This window comes from Hemitrygon akajei, chromosome 6 (genome assembly GCF_048418815.1).
Source record: "Hemitrygon akajei chromosome 6, sHemAka1.3, whole genome shotgun sequence".
Taxonomy (NCBI): domain Eukaryota; kingdom Metazoa; phylum Chordata; class Chondrichthyes; order Myliobatiformes; family Dasyatidae; genus Hemitrygon; species Hemitrygon akajei.
In genome coordinates, this window is record NC_133129.1 from 4,229,329 (window position 1) to 4,251,927 (window position 22,599).

Below are 22,599 nucleotides of genomic sequence, written 5' to 3' on the forward strand. Positions count from 1 at the left end.
TCAGGGCTCTTGAACTCAGTCCCACAGCTGATGAATGCCAGTCCACCATACACCTTCTTAACACCACTGTCAACCTGTGCAGCAGCTTTGAGTGTCCTATGGACAGAGTCCCCAAGATCCAGCTCATCCTCCACACTGCCACCAGTCTTACCATTCATATATTCTGTATTCAAATTTGACCTACCAGAATGAATCACTTCACACTTATCTGGGTTGAACTCCATCTGTTCTACACACCCTCCACTCTCTGTGTAATGAACCTGCCTCTGACCTCTGACATCCCCCCAATACTTTCCAGGAGAAGTCTCTGGCTGTCTGCTCGATTATGCCTCTTATCATCTTGTTCACCTCTATCAAGTCACCTCTCATCTTTCTTCACTCCCAAGAGAAAGTCTCCAGCTTGCTCAACCTTTCCTCATTAAACATCCTCTCTGGTCCGGGCAGCATCCTGGTAGATCTCCTCTACATCCTCTCGAAAGCTTCCTCATCCTTCCTATAATGAGGTGAGTGGAACTGAACTTACTTGCTGCTGCAGGTTCGATTTTCATTGCACGTCTGCCTACGTGTCTGCACAGGTGCAGTGAAAATCCAGTTGCCGCAGCAACACAGGCACAGAGCGTTGCATCAGAAAAGCAGCAATCAAGGTCAAGTTTATTGCCATCTGACTGTACACAGATACAGAACGTCAAGGGTGGTAATCTCGGGACTGCTGCCTGTGCCACGAGACAGAGAGGGTAGGAACAGGAAGTTATGGCAGATGAATGCATAGCTGAGAGTTGGTGCAGGGGGCAGGGGTTCAGATTTCTGGATCATTGGGATCTCTTCTGGGGAAGGTCTGACCTGTACAAAAAGACGGGCTGCACCTGAACTGGAAAGGGAGCAATAATCCTGGCGGGCAGGTTTGCTGGAGCTGTTGGGAGGGTTTAAACTAGTTTGGCAGGGGGGTGGGAATCAGAATGTGAGTGCAGAGATTAGGGTAGAAGGACAAGGGCATGATACTATGTGTTCTGAGTTGGTGAGGAAGGACAGGCAGGGGACAAAACATAAACGTAGCCAGTTAGAGGGGTTGAAATGTGTCTATTTCAATGCTAGGAATAATTAGGAATAAAGGGGATGAACTTAAAGCATGGATCAGTACATGGAACTACGATGTTGTGGCTGTTACTGAAACTTGGCTGGAGGAAGGGCAGGATTGGCTGATGCAGGTACCAGGGTTCAGGTGTTTTAAAAGGAACAGGATGGGAGGTAGAAAGGGGGGGGGGGTGAGTAGCATTACTGATCAGGGATAGTATCACGGCTATAGAAAGGGGAGGACGCTGCAGAGGGAGTGTCCACTGAGTCGGTGTGGGTGGAAGTCAGAAATAGGAAGGGATCAATCACTGTGCTGTGAGTAGTCTATAGGCCCCCAAATAGCCCTCAGGACACGAGGAGCAGATAAGCAGGGCAGATTTTAGAATGGTGGCAGGAAATGCAGGGTTGTAGTTATGGGTGATTTCAACTTCTCTCATATTGACTGGCATCTCCCGACTGCAAGGGGGATAGATGTGGCTGAATTTGTCAGGTGTGTTCAAGAAGGATTCCTGACACTGTATGTGGACCGGTCGATGAGAGGAGAGGCCATACTGGATCTAGTTCTGGGTAATGAACCTGGTCAGGTGACAGATCTCTTCGTGGGGGAGCATTTTGGTGAGAGTGACCACAACTCCCTTAGCTTCAGCATAGCTAAGGAAAAGGATAAAACAGACAAAATGGGGAAGTGCTTAACTGGGGAAGGGCTAACAATGAAGGGATGAGGCAGGAACTAGCGAGAGTAAATCGGAAACAAATGTTCAAGGGTGAAAGCACAGAAGTAATGTGGGAGAAGTTTAGGGACCACTTGAGCTGGGTTCAGGATAGGTTTGTCCCACTGAGACAAGGAAAAAATGGTAGGAAAAGGGAACCGTGGCTGACGAAACATGTGAGGCAACTCGTCCAGAGGAAGAAGGAAGCATATGTTAGATATAAGAAGCAGGAAGCAGGAGGGGCTCATGAGAAATATAGGGTAGCCAGGAAGGAGCTTAAGAAAGGACTTAGGAGAGCTCGAAGGGGGCATGAGAAGGCCGAGGCATGTAGGATTAAAGAGAACCCCAATGTGAAGAATAAGAGGATGGCGAGAACGAAGGTGGGACCGCTAAAAGATGAAGAAGGCCTCATGTGCCTGGAGGCGCAGGAGGTTGGGGAGGTCCTAAATGAATACTTTGCTTCAGTATTCATAAGTGAAAAGGACCTTGATCAGGGTGAGGTCGAAATAGAAACAGGTCTGTGTGCTGGACAATGTGGAGATTAAGGAAGAAGAAATGTTGCATCTTCTTAAAAACATCAAGATTAACAAGTCCCCAGGGCCAGACGTGATACACCCCAGGTTGCTGTTGGAATTGAGCAAAGAGATCGCTGGAGCATTAGCTATGATCTTTGAATCCTCTTTGGCTACAGGGGAAGTGCCGGAGGACTGGAGAATAGCAAATGTAGTTCCCTTATTTAAAAAAGGTAATAGGGAGAATCCTGTGAACTATAGACAGGTGAGTCTTACGTCGGTGGTCTGCAAACTATTGGAAAGGATTCTTAAGGATAGGATCTATGTGTATTTGGAGAAGTACAGTCTACTCAAGGATAGTTAACATGGCTTTGTGAAGGGAAGGTCGTGCCTCACAAGCCTAATTGAGTTTTTTGAAGAAGTAACAAAACTAATTGATGAGGGTAGGTTGGTAGATGTGGTCTACATGGATTTTATCAAGGCATTTGACAAGGTCCCCCACGAGAGACTCATCCAGAAAGTCATGAGGCATGGGATCAGTGGAACCTTGGCTGTTTGGATAAAAAATTGGCTTAAAGGAAGAAAGCAGAGGGTAGTCATGGAAGGAAAGTATTCTGCCTGGAGGTCGGTGACTAGTGGAGTGCCGCAGGGATCTGTCCTGGGACCCCTGCTATTTGTGATTTTTATAAATGACCTGGATGTAGAAGCGGAAGGATGGGTGAGTAAGTTTGCGGATGACACGAAGATTGGAGGAGTTGTGGATGGAGCTGCAGGTCGTCGAAGGTTACAAGAGGATATGGACAGGCTGTAGAGTTGGGAAGAAAAATGGCAGATGGAGTTCAATCCGGACAAGTGTGAGGTGATGCATTTTGGAAGGAGAAACCAGAAGACTGAGTACAGGGTTAATGGTCGGTTACTTAAGAATGTGGATGAACAGAGGGACCTTGGGGTTCAAATCCATACATCCCCCAAGGTCGCTGCACAGGTTGATAGGGTAGTTAAGAAGGCCTATGGGATACTAGGCTTCATTAATAGGGGGATTGAGTTCAAGAGTAGAGAGGTCATGTTGCAACTCTACAAATCTCTGGTGAGACCACACTTAGAGTATTGTGTTCAGTTCTGGTCACCTTATTATACGAAGGATGTGGAAGCTATGGAGAGGGTGCAGAGGAGATTTACCAGGATGTTGCCTGGATTAGAGAACAAGTCATATGAGGCAATGTCAGCAGAGCTGGGACTTTTCTCTTTGGAGCGTAGAAGAATGAGAGGGGACTTGATAGAGGTCTACAAGATTATGAGAGGCATAGATAGGGTGGATAGTCAGTACCTGTTTCCCAGGGCACCAATAGCAAACACCAGAGGGCTTATGTACAAAGTTAAGGGAGGGAAGTTTAGGGAAAACATCAGGGGTAAGTTTTTTATACAGAGGGTTGTGAGTGCCTGGAATGACTTGCCAGGGATGGTGGTGGGGGCTAAAACATTAAGGGTATTTAAGAGCCTCTTGGACAGGCACATGGATGAAAGAAAAATAGAGGGTTATGGGGTAGTGTGGGTTTAGTACTTTTTTTTAATGAATATATGGGTCGGCACAACATCGAAGGCTGAAGGGCCTGTACTGCGCTGTAGTATTCTAGTGTTCTAGTGAAACCACCTTCTTCTGGATCAAGGTGCACTCACAAAACATAAGAAGATAAGAAATAGGAGCAGGAGTCGGCCATCTGGCCCATCGGGCCTGTTCTGCCATTCAATAAGATCATGGCTGATCTGTCCATAAACTCAGCTCCATCTGCCTGCCTTTTCCCCCAAAACCCTTAATTCCCTTACTATGTAAGAACCTATCTAACTGTTTCTTAAATATATTTAGTGAGGAAACCCCAACTGCTTCCTTGGGTAAAGAATTGCACCGAATCACCACTCTCTGCGAGAAGATGTTTTTCCTCATCTCTGTCCTAAATCTTCTCTCATGGATCTTGAGGCAACGTTCCCTAGTACGAGTCTCACTGACCAGTGGAAACAACTTTCCCACTTCGATCTTATCAAACACTTTCAAAATTTTGTATGTACAATATACCCTCTCATTCTTCTAAACTCCAGAGAGTATAGTCCCAAGCGACTCAATCACTCCTCATAGATTAACCCCTTCATCCCTGGAATCAACATATATCACACACAGCTCATAAAACACAATATTACCAAATATCAACTAATAAAGAATAATACAGAATGCATATAGTTTGCAGCACAGGTAAACAGTAAACAGCCCGCTGCTCTATCTTTCTATAACGCAGGGTATACTGTAGAATTCCTTCTCAAACACACCAGCTCAGGCTGTTGAACACTTTTAGTACAGTAAGTATTACACTGGAGAGGGTTCACTGTAGAATTCCCTGTCAAACACACCAGCTCAGGCTGTTAAACACTTTCAGTACAGTAAGTATTACACTGGAGAGGGTTCACTGTAGAATTCCCTGTCAAACACACCAGCTCAGGCTGTTGAACACTTCCAGTACAGTAAGTATTTACACTGGAGAGGGTTCACTGTAGAAATCCTTCTCAAACACACCAACTCAGGCTGTTGAACACTTTCAGTACAGTAAGTATTACACTGGAGAGGGTTCACTGTAGAATTCCTTCACAAACACACCAGCTCAGGCTGTTGAATACTTTCAGTACAGTAAGTATTTACACTGGAGAGGGTTCACTGTAGAATTCCCTGTCAAACACACCAGCTCAGGCTGTTGAACACTTTCAGTACAGTAAGTATTACACTGGAGAGGGTTTACTGTAGAATTCCCGGTCAAACACACCAGCTCAGGCTGTTGAATACTTTCAGTACAGTAAGTATTTCACTGGAGAGGGTTCACTGTAGAATTCCCTGTCAAACACACCAGCTCAGGCTGTTGAACACTTTCAGTACAGTAAGTATTACACTGGAGAGGGTTCACTGTAGAATTCCCTGTCAAACACACCAGCTCAGGCTGTTGAACACTTTCAGTACAGTAAGTATTACACTGGAGAGGGTTCACTGTAGAATTCCCTGTCAAACACACCAGCTCAGGCTGTTGAACACTTTCAGTACAGTAAGTATTTACACTGGAGGGGTGCAGAGTAGATTCAAGCAGAGATCATGATCGTTTTTATTGTCATCTGACTACATATCGACAACAAAATGAAACAGCGTTCCACTGGACCAAGGTGAATCCAGAAAACATATACAGTATCACACACAGCTCCTAATGCACAGTATTCCCACAGGTAATTTCTAACATGTTATGGAAAGTGAATGGAGCGTGTAGCACAGCTACCGAGTAAATGGTGAGCAGAATGCGATCTTAGTGACGAGAGCTCCAAGGTGGAAATGCATTGATCGTCTCACTCATTAATTAAAATTTAAATGAATTATTACAAGCATTTTAATAACTTTTACAATATGAAACACAATAATACCAAAGGAAAAACAAAATCCACTTTAATGTAATTCTTGTAGCGTTGATAATCTGTAGTGCTCACTGTACTGACGAGTGTTGTTACAGGGTAATGAGGAGTTTTGTTACTCTTTAATGATTAGTGCAATTACACTGTAGTGATTAGTGTTGTGACCCTGTACTGATTAGGCTTGTTACACAGTACTGAGGAGTTTTGTTACACTGTGCCAACTAGTGTTGATACTGTGTTGACTAGACTGTTAGATTGTACTGACCAGTATTGTTGCACTGTAGTGACTAATGTTGCTACACTGTTTTGACATCTTTTGTTACACCATTGTGACCAGTGTTATACTGTCTTCTCTCGTATTACACTGTACTGATTAGTGTTGTTACACTGTAGAGACTGTTGCTGTTGCACTGTAGTGACGAGTGTTTTACACTGTACTCACTAGTGTTGTTATGTTGTAGTGCATAATATTTTGCCACTGCTGTGGCTTGTGTTCATAGACTGTAGTGATTAGTGTTGTTACACTGTAGTGATTAATGTTGTTATAGTACAGTGACTAGAGTTGTTACACAGTACTGACTGATGTTGTTACAGTGTACTGATCAAGTTATTACTTGATGGAGTCTTAGCATTGGCTTCGCCGAGCTTCACTATATCCCTCATCGCACACATCTGCAGCCTGACTGTGCAGTCTGCAGCATTCCCTTGCAGACCTCTCACTGCGCTGGAAGACCAACAAGTTTCAAGCAGGCCAGAGGATGTCCTTCATGCAGTTGATGACGGCTTGTATCTGTCTGGGTCTCTGTTGTTGGGAACATCTTGTAGATCAGAGAGTCCTCTGTTATGCAGCTGCTGAGGCTAAACTGAGACATGGACCCTTGCACCCATCTCTACACCCACTCAGCAGATCAGTTATTAATTAATTATCAAGTTCAAGTTTAATTGTCAATCAGCCACACGTACATACAGCAAAACAAAACAGCGTTCCTCCAGGGACAAGGTGTAAAGCAGAGTAGCAACAGCACACAGTACACATCGTTACGATCGCAGAAAAGCATACAGTCACAAAAAGACATAATATAGCCCAAGTTCCTGAGTGGTCTGGCTTGGAGCTGGATGGTAGATTGGATATTGTCCTGGTCCAGCTTGTCTCTCACTAAGTGAACACTGGGGGGCAGCACTGAGCAAAAGAGGAAGGCAGCACCGATGGGAGGGGCCTGTCCCCAACCCACAACAGACTCCAGCACGTCCACAGAGGCCTCTGCTCTCTCCCACACCATCTTGGCATCTTCTGCTGTGTTCAGGGATGGGTCAGAACCTCCAGCACCCATTATATTCTGTGTCCAGACTCCGGGGATGAACGTTATGTCGGCCACTCCCAGCCTCAGCTGGTGATAAGTTCCATTTCCCCACCACATCTCTATCTCAGACGGTTCCTCACACAGGGTGGCCCCCAGACCTTCAACGGGCCCCCTGGTGGTGCCTTGCCTGAGCCTAGGAGGAATGAGTGGAGTTCTAACGGAGGATCAGGAAGCTTCCCAGAGAAGATGCACACTCAATGTTTCAGGAAGAGCTTCTTCCTTTCTGCCATAAGATTTCTGAATGGACAATCAGAAAAGTGAAAACCAGCTCATTTTTTTCCCTATTTTTCCCTCTTTTTGTGCTACTTATTTAATTAAAAATTATACATGTAGGTATATATTTCTTATTGAAATTTACAGTTTTTGATTAATATGTATTGCAATGTATAACAGGGTGTCAGGGTGAAGATAAGTCTTTACCAAAGGAGGTGCAAGACACTCCTACCCTCCGCTAGTCTTCACTTTACCCTTGGACGAGGTGTAGCCCCTGCTTAGCCCCTGATCAGGGTCACGTGAATCCATGGGATCAGGTGGTGGATGGTCGTACAAGCAGCTGGTGCAGATCACAAATTCTGGTTACGCGACCACTGACACCAGGCAGACAATCTCTGAAGAGTATTGATAATGGCTGGGCTCACCCGTCCTGTACAGACACTGCTCAGAAGAAGGTGATGGGAAACCACTTTTGTAGAAAAATTGCCAAGAACAATCATAGTCATAAACAGGAGAAAATCTGCCGTTGCTGGAAATCCAGAGCAACACACACAAAATACTGGAGTAACTCAGCAGGTTGGGCAGCGTCTATGAGAAAAGGTTCAAGGGTTCATTTCATTGTCATAGTTTGCATGTAGAATACAACTCTGATATTCATCTTCTCCAGATAACCATGATATCCAGAAAAACCATGGGATTCGTTACAAGAATAGACGGCAATACCCCCACATGAAAAGGAAATGGAAGAATCTCGCAAACCTCAACCCCCCCCCCCCCCGCCCCCCACCTCCCTACCTCACACAAAAGCCAACAGATCGTCCACCTGGAAGACGATCGTCAGAAGATCAAAAGCCCCAAGACCCCAACCCCCTCCCTCTCAAAAAATACAGTGTCGACAACACCAAACCCAACACCCTCTCCCCACACAGATCACCCACACAGAAAAGTCAACAGGAACATCAGACACCAATCCCTAACCCCTCCCTCACACAAAAAACAATACATCGTCCCTCTAGAACCCCAACCCATCAATCAGCAACAGGAACATCAGACACCAATCCCTAACCCCTCCCTCACACAAAAAACAATACATCGTCCCTCTAGAACCCCAACCCACCAATCAGCAACAGGAACATCAGACACCAATCCCTAACCCCTCCCTCACACAAAAAACAATACATCGTCCCTCTAGAACCCCAACCCACCAATCAGCAGAAGAAAGAAAATAGAAACTGAAGGAGTGCAAAATAAACTACAGCCCAACAGTCATATCAATCTCAGAATTTCAAACATTCCTCCCACCAGAATTGAGTAAACAGTCGATGTTTTGTGCTGAGACTCTGCATCAGAACTCATGAAAGGGCCTGTTCTGCACGGTGTGAGTCCTGATGAAGGGGTCAGCCTGAAACGTCAGCTGTTTACTCTTCTCCAGAGATGCTGCCTGGCCTGCTGAGTTCCTCCAGCATTTTGTGTGTGTTCATCATGGTTAAGAGACTGTGATTGCCCACATCACACAACACAGCACATACCGATGATGATGATTGCAATGTACTGCTGCACAAAACACAAGCCGGTGAAATTATCCTAATCCCGATTGTGATTCTGCAGAATGTTAGGGGGAGGAGGCAGACAGGACACGATTACAGGGCTCAACCTGTCACATTGATCAAGGCAGAAGCCAGCCCCCTCCATGGATTCTGTCTACACTTCTCATCGTCTCTGTGAAACAGAATGCAAAATCAGAGACCGTCCCATCCACCCTGGACATTCTCTCTTCGGCCCTCTCCCACTGGGCAGAAGGTACAACAGCCTGGATGCACGGACCACCAGGCTGAAGGACAGCTTTTATCCTACAGTTATAACTATGGAGTTGTCCCCCAGTACGATAAGATGGACTCTCCACCTCATTATTTATTTGTTTATTCATTTAGAGATACAGCACGGAACAGGCCCTTCCGACCCAACGAACCACACCACCCAGAAACCCACCTATTGAACCCACGACGATTTACAATGACCAATTAACCGACGAGCCGGTCCATCCTTAGACTGTGGGAGGAAACCGGAGCACCCGGAGGAAACCCACGCGGTCACAGGGAGATCGTACAAACTCCTTACAGACGGTGCAGGAATTGAACCCCGAACTCCGACACCCCGAGCTGTCATAGTGTCACGCTAATGGCTGTGCTACCGTGGCAACCCACTTCATTATGGCCCTGCACCTCACTGCCTGCCCGCACTGAACTTTCTCAGAAACTGTCACACTTTATTCTGCACTCTGCTGTTGTGTCCCCTGTACTGTGTTAGAATGTACTGATTCATCTTGTTACACTGTAGTGATTAGTGTTGTTATACTGTAGTGATTAGTGTTGTTATACTGTAGCATCTAGTGTTTGTTCTACTGTACTGATTAATGTTGTTACACTGTACTGATTAGTGTTGTTATACTGTCGTGTCTAGTGCTGTTACCTGTACTGATTAGTGTTGTTATACTTTTGTGACAATTGTTGTTCCACTGCAGTGATTTTTGTTGTTACACTGTACCAATTGATGTTGTTACACTGCACTAATCAGTGTTGTTATACTGTACTGATTACTGTTGTTACACTCCACTGATTAGTGTTGGTGTCAGTTAGTTCACGATCTGAATGGTTGAAGGGGATTAGCTGTTCCTGAACGTGGTGGTGTGAGATTTAAGCCTCTCTACCTCCTGCCCGATGGGACTGTTTTATGTTCTAAACAGTTTCTCCTGTTTGAATGGTTTTCAATGAGTGAGACACATGTGGGGCTGTTTTCATTCTGGAGGGTGCTGAGGGAAGTTTCTATTGTTTTGTTGGCTGGAAATTTTGTCAGTGTTAAACGTTTTTGCTGAGGGTTAACTGATTTATTCCGGCACCTGTCCTTCTCTCAGCTCCCGGCGAGAGTGTCTCTGTGATGACTGGAACCGAGGGAGCTTCGGCCACGTTACCCTGTGTGTTCACACAGTCTCGGCAGAGACGACTCACTGCACACACGGTGACGTGGATGAGGAAGGATCCCTACCGACACATCGTCACCTTCAGGCGTATTCAAAATGAATCGTGGACATCGGAAAACGGAGTGACTCGGTACGAGCTCGTCAGGGACCCAGAGCTGGGAAATGCCTGGATCAGGATAAAGCAGCTGAGAGTGGAGGACAGTCACAGCTACCTGTGTCTGGCTGAGTTCAGGAAAAGCCAGCATGATGATTCATCCTACGTCAAACCCCCATTTATCCATGTGATCCAGAGTGAGATCCAGCTGCAGGTCAGACCAGGTAAGAAATCATTGACACACTCTGCAGGGTATGGGGAGGGTTTTAGGGGTGGGTGGGGTGAAGCCTGCTACCATTATCCTTTCTCTAATCAACCCCCACCCCCGTGTTTATCTGTCTGTCCCCGAGTGAGATCTGACTGTAGATCAGACCCGGAAAAGAACTCGTCACCACATTCAAGTTCAAGTTTAGTTGTCAATCAGCCACACGTACATACAGCAAAACAAAACAGCGTTCCTCCAGGGACAAGGTGTAAAGCAGAGTAGCAACAGCACACAGTACACATCGTTACGATCGCAGAAAAGCATACATTCACAAAAAGACATAATATAGCCCAAGTTCCTGAGTGGTCTGGCTTGGAGCTGGATGGTAGATTGGATATTGTCCTGGTCCAGCTTGTCTCTCACTAAGTGAACACTGGGGGGGCAGCACTGAGCAAAAGAGGAAGGCAGCACCGATGGGAGGGGCCTGTCCCCAACCGACGACGGACTCCAGCACGTCCACAGAGGCCTCTGCTCTCTCCCACACCATCTCGGCATCTTCTGCAGTGTTCAGGGATGGGTCGGAACCTCCAGCACCCATTGTATTCTGTGTCCAGACTCTGGGGATGAATGTTATATCGGCCACTCCCAGCCTCAGCTGGTGATGAGTTCCAATTCCCCACCACATCTCCATCTCAGACGGTCCCTCACACAGGGTGGCCCCCAGACCTTAAATGGGCCCCCTGGCAGGGCCTTGCCTGAGCCTGGGAGGAATGAGTGGAGTTCTAATGGAGGATCAGGAAGCTTCCCAGAGAAGATGCACACTCAATGTTTCAGGAAGAGCTTCTTCCTTTCTGCTGATTTCTGAATGGATAATCAGAAAAGTGAAAACCAGCTCATTTTTTTCCCTATTTTTCCCTCTTTTTGTGCTACTTATTTAATTAAAAATTATACATGTAGGTATATATTTCTTATTGAAATTTACAGTTTTTAATTGATATGTATTGCAATGTATAACAGGGTGTCAGGGTGAAGATACATCTTTTCCAAAGGAGGTGTAAGACACTCCTACCCTCCACTAGCCTTCATTTTACCCTTGGGTGAGGTGTAGCCCCTGCTTAGCCCCCAATCAGGGTCACGTGAATCCATGGGATCAGGTGGTGGATGGTTGTACAAGCAGCCGGTGCAGATCACAAATTCTGGTTATGCGACCACTGACACCAGGCAGACAATCTCTGAAGAGTATTGACAATGGCTGGGCTCACCCGTCCTGTACAGACACTGCTCAGAAGAAGGTGATGGAAACCACTTCTACAGAAAAATTGCCAAGAACAATCATGGTCATAAACAGGAGAAAATCTGCCGTTGCTGGAAATCCAGAGCAACACACACAAAATACTGGAGGAACTCAGCAGGTCGGGCAGCGTCTATGGGGAAAGGATCAAAGGTTCATTTTATTGTCAAAGTTTGCATGTAGAATACAACTCTGATATTCACCTTCTCCAGATAACCATGATATCCAGAAAATCCATGGGATTCGTTACAAGAATAGACGTCAATACCCCCACATGAAAAGGAAATGGAAGAATCTCGCAAACTTCAACTCCCCCACCTCCCTCCCTCGCACAAAAGCCAACAGATCATCCACCTGGAAGACGATCGTCAGAAGATCAAAAGCCCCAGGCCCCCAACCCCCTCCCTCTCAAAAAATACAGTGCTGACAACACCAAACCCAACACCCTCTCCCCACACAGAAAAGTCAACAGGAACATCAGACACCAATCCCTAACCCTTCCCGTGCACAAAAAACAATACATCGTCCCTCTAGAACCCCAACCCACCAATCAGCAACAGGAACATCAGACACCTATCCCTAACCCCTCCCTCACACAAAAAACAATACATTGTCGCTCTGGAACCCCAACCCACCAATCGGCAACAGGAACATCAGACACCAATCCCTAACCCCTCCCTCACACAAAAAACAATACATCGTCCCTCTAGAACCTCAACCCACCAATCAGCAACGAGAAAGAAAACAGAAACTGAAGGAGAGCAAAATAAACTACAGCCCAACAGTCACATCAATCTCAGAATTTCAAACATTCCTCCCACCAGAATTGAGTAAACAGTCGATGTTTTGTGCTGAGACTCTGCATCAGAACTCATGAAAGGGCCTGTTCTGCACGGTGTGAGTCCTGATGAAGGGGTCAGCCTGAAACGTCAGCTGTTTACTCTTCTCCAGAGATGCTGCCTGGCCTGCTGAGTTCCTCCAGCATTTTGTGTGTGTTCATCATGGTTAAGAGACTGTGATTGCCCACATCACACAACACAGCACATACCGATGATGATGATTGCAATGTACTGCTGCACAAAACACAAGCCGGTGAAATTATCCTAATCCCGATTGTGATTCTGAAGAATGTCAGGGGGAGGAGGCAGACAGGACACGATTACAGGGCTCAACCTGTCACATTGATCAAGACAGAAGCCAGCCCCCCACCATGGATTCTGTCTACACTTCTCACCATCTTTGTGAAGCAGACTGCAAAATCAGAGACCCTCCCATCCACCCTAGACATTCTCTCTTCGGCCCTCTCCCACTGGGCAGAAGATACAACAGCCTGGATGCACGGACCACCAGGCTGAAGGACAGCTTTTATCCTACAGTTATAACTACGGAGTGGTCCCCGGTACGATAAGATGGACTCTCCACCTCATTATTTATTTGTTTATTTATTTAGAGATACAGCACGGAACAGGCCCTTCCGACCCAACGAGCCACACCACCCAGAAACCCACCTATTGAACCCACGACGATTTACAATGACCAATTAACCGACGAGCCGGTCCATCCTTAGACTGTGGGAGGAAACCGGAGCACCCGGAGGAAACCCACGCGGTCACAGTGAGAACGTACAAACTCCTCACAGACGGTGCAGGAATTGAACTCTGAACTCCGACACCCCGAGCTGTCATAGTGTCACGCTAACGGCTGTGCTACCGTGGCAACCCACTTCATTATGGCCCTGCATCTCACTGCCTGCCCGCACTGAACTTTCTCAGTAACTGTCACACTTTATTCTGCACTCTGCTGTTGTGTCCCCTGTACTGTGTTAGAATGTACTGATTCATCTTGTTACACTGTAGTGATTAGTGTTGTTACCTGTACTGATTAGTGTTGTTATACTGTAGTGATTTGTGTTGTTACCTGTACTGATTAGTGTTGTTATACTTTATTCTACACTCTGCTGTTGTGTCCCCTGTACTGTGTTAGAATGTACTGATTCATCTTGTTACACTGTAGTGATTAGTGTTGTTATACTTTATTCTGCACTCTGCTGTTGTGTCCCCTGTACTGTGTTAGAATGTACTGATTCATCTTGTTACACTGTAGTGATTAGTGTTGTTATACTTTATTCTGCACTCTGCTGTTGTGTCCCCTGTACTGCCCCAGTGGGCTGATGTGATGAAATGATCTGCTCAGACAGCAAAGTTTTTCACTTCCCCAAATACTTGTGTCAGTAATGAATCGATGACCAATTCACCTCTTGTGCTTTCTGAAGACTTGCCGAATCTCCTGAACTGCAATGCTGACAGTTGCTTTTCCTCTACGGACGCTGGCCGACCCACTGAGTTCCTTCGGCAGGTCGCTTTTCCACTCGACGTACAACTGTAGGTTCACAGAGTCAGTGAATTTGATTTAGGGCAGAATTTCCAACTTCCCAGCACGTAAAAGGGACAACGAAAGGAGCAGAACTCTTTCATTAGCAGCTCCCAGCGGGGAAGATTTCCTTCTTCCCCCAAACACTGCATACCTGATTTAAAGTTTTCTCCTCTTTGTGTTAAACATGGAGCATAGAACATGCAACATATGAAATAGAACATACAGCATACAACATAGAACATACAACATGGTACAGGCCATTCAGCCCACCTGTGACTTACTCCAAGATCAATCTAACTCTTCCCTCCCTTCAAAACCCTCCATTTTCTATCATCCATCTGACTATGCAAGAGTTTCTTCAAGTCCCGAATGAATCTGCCATGACCATCAACCCCAGCACCCACCACTCATTGTGTAGAAAAAGTTACCTCTGACATGAATTGACTTTGTTACTTACATCCTTCAGACACTGCACAGGCAAGTGTTGTTACTCTGTAGTGATTAGTTGTTGCACTGATCTGACTAGTGTTTTTACACTGTATTAAAAAGTTAAATTAAATAAGTCATGCAAATGGTCAAAAAAAGATGGTGAGGTAGTGTTCATGGGTTGAATGTTTATTCAGAAATCTGATAGCAGAGGGGTAGAAACTCTTTCTGAAATGTTGAGTGTGTGTCTTCAGGCTCCAGTACCACCAGCTTGATGGTAGCAATGAGAATAGGGCTCGTCCTGGTTATGGGGGTCCCTAGTGATGGATGCCTCCTTGTTGAAGCGTCGCCTTTGGAAGATGTCTCAGATGTTGGGGAGGTTAGTGCCTGTAAGTCCATAAGACATGGGAGCAGAATTAGGCCATTCAGCCCATCGAGTTTTCTCTGCCATTTCAACATGGCTGATCCATTTCCCTCTCAGCCCCAGTCTCCTGCCTCCTCCCCGTATCACTTCATGCCCTGACCGATCAAGAACCTATCAACCTCTGCCTTAAATATACCCAATGAACGGGCCTCCACAGCCACCTATAGCAACGACTTCTACAGATTCATCACTCTCTGGCGAAAGAAATTCCTCCTCATCTCCATTCTAAAATTGAATTAAATTGACTTTATTACTTTTATCCTTCAAATACACGAGGAGTAAAAATCTTTGTTACATGTCTGTCTAAATGTGCAATTACAGTAATTTATAATAAATATTACGTGCAAGAAGACAGTCAATATAACATAGAAATACAGTAGTGTCAGCATGCATTAATCAGTCTGATGGCCTGGTGGAAGAAGTTGTCCCAGAGCCCATTGATCCAGGATTTTATGCTGCTTCCTGTCAGATCTCTGAGTGGTGGTGAGAGTGGGCTCCCTCACCTCTGACTCTCAACCCAGGTGCCCGTCAGAGCTGTGTACTAAGCCCCCCTCCTTTACTCTCTGTATACCCATGACTGTGTCACCACCCACAGCACCAATCTGCTAATTAAATTTGCTGACGACCCTACACCCTCTATTCTGAGGCTGTGTTCTCTGGTTTTAGACTTCCCTCCATGGGAAAATTCTTCACATCCACTCTATCTGTGTCTTTCAACATTCAATGAGGTCCCCATCATTCTTCTGAATTTCAGTGAGTACAGGCCCAGAGCCATCAAACTCACCTCATCTTGGAAGTTTTGAGAGGAGGGGACTTCAGTCAAGTCCACTGGCCAAGGATAAAAGGCAGCAACGGGTCACGATGGTGAAAAGGTCTTTGACCAGTGACCAGCTGGCATTTGGGATCGTTACATTGTAGTCGGTTGTGTTATCACACTGTACTGAGTAGTATTGTTACAGTGTAGTGATTAGTGTTGTTAGACTGCAGTGATAAGTGTTGTTACACTCTACTGATCAATGTTGTTACACCATATTGATTAGTCTTATTACCTGTAGTGACTAGTGTTGTTACACTGTGCTGATTAGTGTTGTTACAGTGTAGTGATTAGTGCTGTTACAGTGTAGTGATTAGTGTTACAGTGTAGTGATTAGTGTTGTTACTGTGTAGTGATTAGTGTTGTTACAGTGTAGTGACTGGTGCTGTTACCATGCAGTGACTAGTGTAGTTCTGTTTTAGTGATTAATGTCATGACACAGGACTGACTATTGTTCATATATTGTAGAATTAGCGGTGTTACACTCTACTGACTAGCGTTGTTACACCATATTGATTAGTCTTATTACCTGTAGTGACTAGTGTTGTTACACAGTGCTGATTAGTGTTGTTACAGTGTAGTGACTGGTGCTGTTACCATGCAGTGACTAGTGTAGTTCTGTTTTAGTGACTAATGTCATGACACAGGACTGACTATTGTTCATATATTGTAGAATTAGCGGTGTTACACTCTACTGACTAGCGTTGTTACACCATATTGATTAGTCTTATTACCTGTAGTGACTAGTGTTGTTACACTGTGCTGATTAGTGTTGTTACAGTGTAGTGATTAGTGCTGTTACAGTGTAGTGATTAGTGCTGTTACAGTGTAGTGATTAGTGTTGTTACAGTGTAGTGACTGGTGCTGTTACCATGCAGTGACTAGTGTAGTTCTGTTTTAGTGACTAATGTCATGACACAGGACTGACTATTGTTCATATATTGTAGAATTAGCGGTGTTACACTCTACTGACTAGCGTTGTTACACTGCTGTAATTAGTTGTTACATTGTAGTGTCTACTGTTGTTACACTGTACTGATTAGTGTTGTCAGATTGTAGTGATTTTTGTTGTTAGTGTACTGACTAGTGTTGTTACACCGTTATGACCAGTGTTATTAAACTGTACTGATATGTGTTGTTACACTTTTGTGACTAGTGTTATTAAACTGTATTGACTAGTGTTGGTACACCGTTATGACCAGTGTTATTAAACTGTACTGATATGTGTTGTTACACTGTTGTAACTAGTGTTATTACAATGTCTGATTCATGCTTTTACATTGTAGTGATTTGTGTTGCTACACTGTACTGACTAGTTGTTGCACTGATCTGACTAGTGTTTTTACACTGTACTGATTAGTGTTGTTATACTGTAGTGTCTAGTGTTTGTTCCACTGTGCTGACTAGTGTTGTTATACTGTTGTGACAAGTGTTACACTGTAGTGATTTGTCTTGTTACACTGTAATGGCTACCATTGTTCACTGTACTGATTGGTGTTGTTACACTGTACTGATCAATGTTCTAATATTGTACTGATTAGTGTTGATTTTGTTACGTACCCTGTAATGGGTTAAAAGGACCAGCAGAAATGGAACATACCTGGAGTCTGAGTATTCAGTTAACAAAGGCTATTTTATTAGTATCTATGTAATAAAGTAATACAAAACAAGATAAATCAAACATGTTAGCAGAGTTTATGCATATTTAAGTGTGTAAACATAAAACCCCAAACTTCTTCACATTTAGGTGGTAACTGATACAGTCTTACGATGGTATAGGTATGAAGTCTGTTCAGTTCATGATATTGAGTTGAGTAGATTGAGGAGAGTGAGAGAGAGGTGATTTGTTTTCCAAGTAAGCCGATGCCATTGATTCCTCCATGTTGTCCTCCGAAGACTTTTTAAAGTCTCCGAATGTGACCACACAAAAGGGTACTGTCCGCACGCGGTAGAGGGTACTAAGGGTACTATCCGCACGCGGTAGAGGGTACTAAGGGTACTGTCCGCACGCGGTAGAGCTTTCAACCCAAGCAAGGGTTAAACACACGGATAGCTTCCCGCCGGCCACCCCGTGTCCACACTGCGAACAAAACCCACCCTTTCATAGGCACACAAAGCTCATCCAGTGTCTATTTCTTCCGTGTGTCTGTGTGTCTGTCTGGAAAGCCAGTTCTTTCTTTTTACAATATTTTTATTCAGAAGAAAAAAAAACAAGATTTACAGAGTGCAACACATAGATACATCTCAACATAACTTGTGTACATTCATATATTGTAATAAAATTGATCAAAATGTTATAGCATAACACATAAAGGTATACCACTCTGTAATCAAAAATTTAAAGATAAGTCATACATCATAAAAGAAATTTTTTATATAAAAAAGTCAACCCCCTACCAACTACCAAAGAAAAAAGCTGATGGATGACAATGGATAATTAGAAAAAAAAGACATATTCACTTAAGAAGAGAAGATAAAAATATGCATAAAAGTCTTTGCACTGTTAAACTTTATAAATTGGAAAAGTAATTTAGGAAAGGTCCCCAGATGTCATAAAAAGATTGTTTCGAATTTAAGACTGAGCAACGGATCTTCTCTAAATTTAAATAAGACATAATATAATGTAGCCATTGAAGATGTGTAGGAGGGGTAGACTCCTTCCATTTAAGCAAGATTGCTCTTCTTGCTAAAAGAGAGGTAAAAACTAAAACTTGTAGGTTAGGAGTATTTAAAGTTATATCTTCATTTGCAATAATATCAAACAAGGCAGTAAGGGGATTTGGGTCAAATTGGACCCTAAAAAGTTGTGAGAAGTTATGAAATACTTCCCGCCAAAACTTTTCAATTATAGGGAAAAACCAAAACATATGAATTAAAGAGGCATCAGCAGAGTTGCATTTATTACAAAGTGGAGAAATATTTGGGTAAAAACTGGACAGCTTCTGTTTAGAAATGTAAGCTCTATGAACCACTTTAAATTGTAGAAGAGAATGACGAGCACAGAAAGATGATTTATTAACCCGTTTAAGAATTTTATTCCATCTATCATCAGAAATCTGACAATTTAGGTCATCCTCCCAAACTTTTTTTATTTTATCTAAAAAGTCTTGTCTAGAATCAATCAACAAGTTATAGATACCGGTAATAGAACCATTAACAAAAGGTTTTAAATTTAAAAGATCGTCCAGTAAATTTTTATCAGGACCTATAGGAAAAGTAGCTAATTGGAAACGTAGAAAATCTCTAATTTGAAGGTATCTATAAAAATGTGTTTTTGGGAGTGCAAATTTATTTGACAATTGGTCAAATGAAGCAAGAGATCCTGAGATAAACAGGTCCCAAAAACACTTAATACCTAGTTCATCCCAATCTTTAAAGACTTTATCAGTCATGGAAGGGATAAAAAAAAATTAAGGAGAATGGGAGATGATAATGAAAAATTCGCTAAACCAAAATATTTTCTAAATTGAGACCAGATCCTTAAAGTTTGCTTAACAATTATGTTATCTGTTGTTTTATTTGCTGAAAAAGAAGAGTATGATCCAAGAAGAGAGACAATAGAGGAATTTTTCTACAGAATTAACTTCTAAGGAGACCCATGGTGGGCAATCTTTACGATAAATATAATAGGACCAGAAAGTAATATTCCTTATATTGGCAGCCCGATAGTAAAACCTAAAATTGGGTAGGGCTAGTTCACCCATCTCTTTATTTCTTTGTAAGAACACTTTACTTAAACGAGCTTGTTTATTATTCCAAATATAAGAGCTTAAAATTGAATCTAAAGAATCAAAGTACGTCTCGGGAATAAAAATAGGTAAGGCCTGAAAAAGATATAAAAATTTAGGAAGAATCTTCATTTTAATCGAATTAATTTGGCCAATTAGGGATAAAGAAAGAGGAGACCATTTAGAAAGTGTCTTTTTCACATAATTCAATAAGGGGTTTAAGTTTTCTTTAAATAAATTCTTGAAGTTTTTAGTAATTGTTACACCTAGATATGTAAATTGACTTGTAACAACTTTGAACGGAAATTTGGCATTTGATGACATTCGGTCATTTAAAGGAAATAGCTCACTTTTATGTAGGTTCAGCTTATATCCTGAAAAAGAACTAAACTGGGAGATTAAAGGAAGAACCAAAGGTAAAGAAGTTTCAGTGTTAGAGATAAAAAGTAAAATATCATCAGCGTATAATGAAATTTTATGAGATATACCTTCCCTTAGTATACCAGAAATGTCCTTAGATTCTCGAAGTGCTATTGCTAAGGGTTCTATAGCTAAAGCAAAAAGTAAAGGACTAAGAGGACAACCTTGTCCAGTTCCCCGCTGTAATTTAAATGGCTTAGAAATTTGGGAGTTAGTAATAACCTGAGCAGTAGGAGACAAGTAGATTAATTTAACCCAACAAATAAAATTAGGCCCAAAATTAATTATACAGACCGATTTCTTTATTAAATGTTGATGCAAAAATTTTATCCAAAATCTTAGCTCGAAGACTTGAAAATATTCTACCATCTATTATAATCACATGACCAGACAGGATTTATTAAAAATCGTTACTCACATTTTAATATATGTTGGTTATTGAATGTGACATATTCACCATCCAAAAAAATATCAGAGTGTATATTATTCTTAGATGCAGAAAAAGCCTGTGATAGGATTGAGTGGAATTATCTTTTTAAGACCTTAGAAAAGTTTAATTTTGGGCCTAATTTTATTCATTGGGTTAAATTAATCTACTTGTCTCCTACTGCTCAGGTTATTACTAACTCCCAAATTTCTAAGCCCTTTAAATTACAGTGGGGAACTAGACAAGTTTAATTTTGGGTCTGGAAAGCCAGTTGACCTTGTATATATCCGAAACATGCTGTACACCAGCTGTCCATCATATAGCTTCACCCTGCTGTAACCATGGCAACTCACGGGCTATTCCATGCTCTCTCTCTGAATCAGTACACACACACTCTCTCTCTCTTTTTAAAGGAACAGTCCATATTGAATAAACCTTAAGATCTCATCACACCTCCCTCCTTTTGGGAAAAATTTTGATCAAGGAGTAAATTTTTGTCTAACTTTCAATTATACAGCTTGAAGCAATACATGTGTAATTATCAAGCAACATAGCAAAAATGTATACAAACTTGAGCTTCACATCTGGATAAACAGTCTGCTATAATGTTGTCAGTACCTTTCACATGTCTCATTTCCATGTCATATTCTTGCAAGATCAGACTCCAGTTTAGTAACCTCCTATTCTTATCCTTCATTTTACTCAGAAACACTAATGGATTATGATCAGTGTAAACCACAAGTGATTTCTGCACAGGACACATCTAGACATCAAAATGTTGCAAAGCTAAAATGAGTGATAACAACTCCTTTTCAACAGTGGAGTAATTTTTCTGGTGTGCATTAAATTTCTTTGAGAAATAAGCTACTGGATGTTCAATTTCATCATCACCCTTTTGCAACAAGACTGCTCCGGCAGCTTCGTCATTAGCGTCTACCGCTATTGAAAATGGTTTAGTAAAATCAGGTACTTTGAGCTCAGGTTGGTAACACAGAATGGTTTTCAGGCGTTCAAATGCCTCCTGGCACAAGTGACTCCATACAAACCTTTCACTTTTCCCTAGTAGTTTCATTAGAGGGAGAGCGATATCCACAAAGTTTTTACAAAACTTACAGTAATAACCAACCATTCATAAAAAGGTTCTTAACACTTTCTTGCCCGTCAGAACAGTAACCTCTACGATAGCCTGAACCTTGGCCTGCACAGGAGCCAATTGGCGCTGGCCTACTACATAGCCAAGATTAGTAACAGTGGCGTGACCAAATTGACTTTTAGGGAGGTTTACAATAAGATTGGCCTTAGAAAGCCTGTCAGATAGTTTCTCCACTGCCAAGATATGCTACTCCCATGTGTCATTCCATACAACCAAATCATCAATAATAAGCCCCTGTATTTTCTAAACCTCGAATCACTTAATTTGTTATCCTTTGGAATGTCCCTGGAGCATTTTTCATTCCAAAGGGTAAAACTGTATACTTGTGCAGTCCAGATGGTGTTATAAATGCAGATATTTCTCTAGCACTTTCTGTCAAGGGAACACACCAGTATTCTTTTACCAGGTCAATCTTTGTAAGGTATTTGGCCTTCCCCGCTTTATCAATACAGTCATCCACTTTTGGGATAAGCATCTGTCTTGGTTACTGCATTAACTTTCCGGTAGTCAGTACAGAATCTCATGCTTTTATCTGGCACAATAACACAGGACAACACCCAGTCTGAGGTAGATGGCCTAATGATGCCATTTGTCAGCATCTATCCAATTTCTTGTTCAGCCATTTTACTTTTGTCTAGGTTCATTCTGTAAGGATGCTGCTTAATCAGATCAACTTTATCTACAATTACGTTATGCACAGCAGTTGTGCACTGTCTGGGAATGTCAGGGAATAAATCCTCATACTTGCGAATTAGCCCCTTCAATTGACTTTGCTGATCAGGCTCCAAATGATGGATTTTACTGCCCATGTTTTCCAAAACAATGGAATTCTTGAGTCTTCTTGTGACTATAATGAGCTTGTTAACATTATCTGCTACCTCGTTACCAGCCTCCAGGACTTCACTTGTTTTCATAACAGTAGTCATAGGTGCTGTCTCGGAGTGATGATAAGGCTGTATCAAGTT